At 41.7% G+C, this 7,143-nt stretch overlaps 1 protein-coding gene across 1 annotated transcript in view; it reads right to left on the bottom strand.

The window, feature by feature from the left end:
* The window catches only part of LOC101864238, a gene marked incomplete in the record, with an annotated part of 27,784 nt that extends 24,217 nt beyond the window's left edge, over positions 1-3,567 (bottom strand). The window contains 1 exon segment of the mRNA XM_013085452.2: positions 3,291-3,567.
* Positions 3,568-7,143: the final 3,576 nt, after the last annotated feature.

The following is a 7,143-nucleotide window of genomic DNA, read 5'->3' as shown; positions in this document are numbered from 1 at the left end:
GAGAGAGAGAGAGAGAGAGAGAGAGAGAGAGAACATAGTAATCAGTTCATGCGCTCTACCTTTTCTTCGTAAAAATTGATTAACCCCATACCCTTGTTCCAAAGGTTATTGACCTAGTGCGCCGATCCGGGGCCACGGTGGGGGTAACATCAGAAACGATAGGATTGGTGCTTTGTCTTGCAGGGATATGAAACGACGGGCTAGAGTCGCTGAGATGCGCGAAAACATGGATATTTCTTTTCGGGGGTTATACTTTACATACAGGATGGCGAAAACAACTATTTTAAGTTAACACTAATATGGAAGAGATCATTTTTCGGAATTTACGGAACAGTCCCAACCTGGTCACCAGCTCCATCATTGCCTTTCTCACCCTGGATCAGGACATAGGCCACGAACAAACACGTTTCACCCTTCACTATCCTGGGCTAGTCTTCCCTCTTTTCTGTACATCCATTTCCGTTACTCTTCTTCAGGTTCGACGTGGTCTTTGCCTTGATCTTTTAGCCTGTGGGCTCAAATCTAACACTTTACTTGTTATGCAGCTGCTTGACTTCCTGAAAGTGTGTCCAATTCACCCCCAACGCCTTTTTCCCACATCCTCTCTGACTGGAATCTGTCTCGTTCTTCCTAATCAATACTTCCTCGTTGGTGATTTAGTATATCCATCTGATCTTCAGTATATTCCTCAGACGCTTGTTCAAGAAAAACTCGATCCTCTTTATGCACTTCACTAGATTGATCAAAACACAGAAACTAGCAAACAGGGGACAGTATAATTAATTAGTGCCTTATCATTTGTCACAATATGTTATCCGGGATACCTGATATTACACCTTGTAAGGCTATTCCACGGTATCTGACGGGGCATTTGGACTATACTTTCTTACAATGATAACACAGTAATTCAAAATTCAATACCAATTAATTTAATCTATTTCAATTTTAAATGATCCGAACACTTGAAAGCCATGTCAAGAATTATACTAAATACAATAATTTGAAAAAACCCACAACCAACAACAGTACAGAAGGCAAATTGTGTGACGTCATTTTTTCAGTAACTGACAGGACAGAAAAAATAACTCATTTGTCCCGTCAGATACAGTGGAATAGCCCAGTAATCTGTTATTGACTTCATCGATGTCTCAAACTTTTTTTTGCTCCCATACTAGTGTATGTTTACATAGTTTTGACCCAACCCGACTAAGCACACTGGTCCACAGAGGACACGATTAATTTTGCCTCTCTCAGAAACTCGTCATGAGCAGTAATAAATGTTAGGCGTCTTGGTGAAATCAGTCGCTTGTCGAAATAATTAAAAGAAAGAAAACGGCATTTTTCTTCTCGTTTGGGAATTTCTATTGAATTAATTTGTTTTTTTAAACATCACCTTTTAGGTCCATAATTTTATTAGTTTGAACCCTTCCATATTGATAGAAAGAACTGGCTGGCCACGAGTCAATCAGATAAATCACATTAGCGGTCTACGCTTGGTATAACACATACATTGATTGTGGTGTATTCTCGATATCGCTAATTGTGTTTGCCTATTGCACTTTTTGACATCAACCAAAATCATGCCACCACAGAACAACACAAAAAGATATTTTTGAACGTTTCCTACAATCGGCGATAGGTCTGCTATCAAAATAATCATTAACGAGTATTGCTGTTGATCTATTTTTCTACACAGATATGATACGATTGCATCCATATAACTTTCAAAGAATCTGTGACAAATTCTTGCATATTACGGTTTAAGTGATGCATTTGATGCAACAGATATTATTGCCAGCTCTTATTTCCTCATCATGTTTAATTTCTAAAAATGAAAGTGATATAATAATAATATATTACACTTTAGTTGAATATTATTATCTGCATGCGTTTCTTCCATTCTTGTAAAGTCCAAAAAGTGTTGTTGTTTTTTTCCAAAAGAACAATACAATGTTGACCATCACAATTAGCACTCTCAGAACCCCGAGGGCCCAAGTTCCCTTCCCGAACACCCGAATTTTTTAAACAAAAGTAATATGTTTTGAAACACAACCTTAAAACGTAGTTGTTGTGATAAACTTGAATTAGTTTTGGAGAAGGCAGAGCAGGTTGCTGATTACTACGGCTTCTTCAATGATCGTCGAAACTGAGATTTAGACTTTCGTAACTTGAGGAGTTCTCTTTAAAGAAAAAGACATCTTAATTAATATCGATATTATTTTTTTTTGTAGTTTGTTCTGAGTCCCAGCACAGTTCTCATCAGACATAAAGGCCTGAGTATGTAGAGTGTAAACGCAAGTTTGCTATAGAATAAAACTGTTTGTTAGGCAGCGTGGAGGAATCAGGCTCTCGTCAATTTTTGGGCATGTAGAGTTATTGGTATCAACATAAAGCTTGTTCACTAGTGTTTATTAGGATGAAAAAAATATCCATTTGTCTTGAATACAAGTCGATATATTTGTGAATGAAGGAGGTGAGGGTCACCTGTTTTCAGAGGTAAAATTAGTGAGAAAATGGCCGCCAAAGATGAGTTACTTCCTTAGCTTAGGAGTCCGAGGTAATTTAAAATTTACATTTATTGTACCTTTAATCAACGTTTTTCAGAAAATTCCACACAGAAATGAGTTCTTTAATGGGCATGAAAGGTGTCGACCCAAAAAACAAAAATTTGATAAAAATTCCCAAACCAACAGAAAAAAGCAAGTTTCTGCTCTTTGAACTTTGAATTATTTTGACGAGAGCCTGATTCCACCACGCTGCCTCACATTTGTGACAGAGAAACAACACTCAAACATGTCAGCATCTGTGGTGGAGCAGTTACGTGCACACAGGAGACCTGAGTTCGACTCCCAAGCGGTTAGAACGCATAGCAGGACGTTGTATCCCATTCAAATCGGGCTGGTCCGGACAGGCAGGACCCTCGAAGCCCGCCTTCTAAAGGTCAGAATTGTGTCGATTGGAGCATAAACATCACCTACAATTAACAATTAATACAATTAATTTCACTGTAGCAGTCACATTTTAAATCAAACATAAAGACCATAAGCTCGTAAAGAGCAAACACGTGTTGTGTGTAAAGGGAAAATATTTGTAACAGAGTGGTAAAAGTCAAACATAGAGAGAAAAATCAGAGTCAACGGTCACAAAGAGAGAAAAGCCAAAGAGATAGGCGAAAGCCAAACTGATAGACACAACCCAACCAGACAGAAAAAAACCAAAACAGACCGACAAAAGTCGAACAGATAGGCAAAACCCAAACAGACTGACAAAAGCCAAAAAGATAGACAAACCAGTATGTCTGGAGTTCCGCGGAAACTTTCTGAACAAGAACAATCGTTTCTGCACACCAAGTGTTGCCTTCAACTGCTGCCCCTGCCCTGTGCGTGTGTGTTATATATCGGTGAGATCACTGGCCAGGGTGCGGCGAGAAGGATAAGACGATTGTCTCCCGGATCTCTCTTTTTCTTTCTTTCTGTCTCCCTCGATTTTCTGGTGCAGGTCTCGAGTGCGCGTTAGTAGAGATATTTTTCAATCCCACTCATACACATCGGTAATCATTATGGTGAGATATGATATGGTGTGGTATGGTGGAATGCCATGCAATGCTATGCTATGCTATGCTGTGGTGAAGTACAGGCCAATACGGTGCGTTCTGTATTACTTTATTAGTATACCGAATAAGTCAATTGTAACCCCAGGTTCACAGTTTACTTGACCTAATAAGCATAGCCGAGGTCTCAATTCTCTGCGTTGCCATATTTGGTGGCTACAGCTACAGTATGGTGGGGTATGGTACGGTGTGGTGTGGTGTGGTATAGTGTGGTGTGGTGTGGTATGGTGTGGTGTGGTATGGTGTCGTGTGGTATGGTGTGGTGTGGTATAGTATGGTGTGGTGTGGTATGGTGTGGTGTGGTATGGTATGATGTGGTATGGTATGGTGTGGTATGGTATGGTATGGTATGATATGGTGTGATATGGTATGGTGTGGTGTGGTGTGGTGTGGTGTGGTGTGGTATGGTATGGTATGGTGTGGTGTGGCATGGTATGGTATGGTATGGTGTGGTGTGGTATGGTATGGTATGGTATGGTGTGGTGTGGTATGGTATGGTGTGGTGTGGTGTGGTGTGGTGTGGTATGGTGTGGTGTGGTGTGGTGTGGTATGGTGTGGTGTGGTGTGGTGTGGTGTGGTGTGGTGTGGTATTGTGTGGTGTGGTGTGGTGTGGTGTGGTGTGGTGTGGTGTGGTATGGTATGGTGGGGTGTGGTATGGTATGTGTTGTGATATAGAGAAGTGCGGGGTAATACCATGCGCTCTGTATTACCTTTTTTGGAATAAGTCAATCGTAACCTCCTGTTCGCAGGTTACTTGACCTAATATGCATACTATATCCGAGGTCTCCATTCTCTGCGCCGCCATATTTGGGTCGCTACGGCACAGTATGATATGGTATGGTGTGGTATGGTATGGTGTGGTGTGGTGTGGTATGGTGTGTAGAATGGTAAAGTGCGGGGTAGAATGATACGTTCTGTATTACCTTATACAGTACTAGTCAGTCGCAGACCCTGTTTGCAGATTACTGAACCTTATAGGCATATGTCAGAGGTCTCCATTCTCTGCGCCACCATACTTATTTTAAAAAATAATAAATTTGTAAGCGATTTACAACGCTCTCAACTGCATAAGGTCATATTATGAGCGCGCGGGACTAACATTTTCAGTTGGTAGGACATTTTGTATTTTGGCCGGGTGGTGGCCGAAGCTTACTCTTATTGATTTTAGACCACCAAGGGATCTTTAACGTGCGCAGCGTGCACACAGACCCTCCGAGATTTTTTGCCCTTGTCCGAGGAAGCTAGGTGTAGATCTTTCATACCAGAAGATCAGGGGTGCGGCTGAAAGAAAGCAGTAAGAAGGAGCCAAGGGGCTGCAGAAAGAGTCAGGAGCCCAGAGGAGGGGGCAAAGGAGGTGAGGGGGTGGGGGACAGAAAGAGGAGACGAAAGCAAATGACAGAACATTGCTAGAGAGCCGGAAAGGAGGAGAAAGAAGACAATTTTAGGGAAGAAAATGTTTTGGTCTCTACCCGGATTCGAACTCTTGACCTTTGAATGTGAGACAACACCTTAACCTCTAAGCCACGAGAGCCTCCACCCGTCGCCATATTTGGGTCGCTTCGGCACAGAAGGTTATGGTACGGTATGGTATGATAATATGGTATGGTATGGTATGGTATAATCTTACACAGCAGAAGTCAAATGGAATCTCCTATTCGGATTTTACTTAAATTACTAAGCACATCCCAGATCTCTATTATTAATTCCCCATCTGGCCAAATTTGGGCCGAAGTGAAGAATTGTGCAAAACACACTCTTAAATGGTGGACGAAATATTTGGCATAGTATCGTATGCTATGCTATGCTATGCTATTATATGGTGTGGTGTGGTGTGGTGTGGTGTCGTGTCGTGTCGTGTTGTATCGTTTCGAGTCGTTTCGAGTCGTATCTGGTTTGGTGTGGTGTGGTGTGCGGCATAACTACGGTGTGGCATTACCTAACACTGCACAGGTCATCAACTTGATGGACGGGCTGGCCATTTCACCAAATAATACGTCACCGATTGAAAACCTAATATCGGGTGCCCGTTGCGGATGGGATCAGGTCGAATGGGTCGGGTCAGTTCGGGTCAGATTGGGTTGGGTCGACACCCTTCTCATCACCTGAAAACAAACGCGTTTATCTTTGAGGCGACAAGTCGGTCGATCGGTTCGTGAAACGGTAGCCCCTTTGTGCTCTCAATCTGGTTAGTAAACCGACCCGACCCGACCCTACCCGATCGTAACAACAGGAACCCTGTATAAGGGACGTATTTGTCCGCTGATTTTACGTGAAGAATGCCTTTGGCTATATCCAACACCAGAAGGGTGCTCTTCACAAAGAGTTGGCTACAATTTTTCAGTTTTTTATTTTATTAAAAATCTCATTCGCTCCATGAGGCGACATTACCAAGCTGCCTTGATATTGGAGTAGACTTATACACTATTAGTAGAGACTCTTAACGTTAGTTGACACCTTTGGTTACTTTTTCACTGGATCGCTAATTTTTCTCATTTGGCCTCCTCTGTATTTGAGATCCTCTGCAGTCATCACCATTATTTCAAAACTTTTTGTATGGACATGTGTACATTATGCAATGTTCAAACAGCAGATAAAAAAGCAATTTATGAAAAAATAACGAGTATTTAAAATAAACATTCCCGTTATTTCAGTGTTGCGTGTTTGAAAGTGATTAGTATGTTATTATTACAAACAATTCAAGAACGCGATGTTGGGAATTCGAACCAGGGTCATGCACACTGCAGTCTGGCGTGATTTCAACTGGGCTACAAGCACCACCAAAGTACCTCCCCATCGTTCAGCACTCTGCTGATTGCAGTGATTATAATGAGTTTACGGCCTCATTGACACAATTTAGATCATTTAGTGGGCGTCCTAGTTTGTCCGAGCCAACCTGGGATGAAAGTGATGCTGCGTGCCAACAGACAGAATGATAATAATAAGCTAAAAAAAAGACCGAAAAAACCCACTTCAAAAAATCGTCCCCACCAGAAAATCGAAAACTTCGTTTGTGATGTAGTGACTGTTTGCTCCACGTTGCACAAAGACGACACCGACAGGGGAGTTAAACCTTACCAATTTTTTTTAACTTACAGAAGACCCGAGTTCAATTCGCGAGCCAGGATTTGTTTTAAATCGAGCATTTCGATATTTCTACTGCGACGTTATTTCTCTTTCAGCCTGGGTTGGTCCTGACAGGCAGGGTCAAAGCCTGTCATTTACGTGATCTCAACGGTGTCGACCGGAAGTGTAGACACAACTCTATATTATTGCTATGATCAATAGCATGCATGCTACGCAGTATCAAGTTCGTGTTTCTGATTAATTTGTGTAAGGCGGTTCGGAATGAGGAGTCCACTGGAAAAACGGGAATAATCGCAAAATTGAAAATCGTGAGGATATCAATTTTGAACGCTTATTGACTCATTGTATTTCTGTTCGACTGTTGGTTGATTACTGTTGTTAGTTTCCCATTCAACAAACGTAACAACAGCAACAAAACAACAAAATCAGCAAAGGGTGGTTTGTGGGGG

This window comes from Aplysia californica, unplaced genomic scaffold, assembly GCF_000002075.1.
Source record: "Aplysia californica isolate F4 #8 unplaced genomic scaffold, AplCal3.0 scaffold00375, whole genome shotgun sequence".
In the NCBI taxonomy this organism is placed as follows: Eukaryota; Metazoa; Mollusca; class Gastropoda; order Aplysiida; family Aplysiidae; genus Aplysia; species Aplysia californica.
This window is presented reverse-complemented; position numbering and strand designations above follow the sequence as displayed.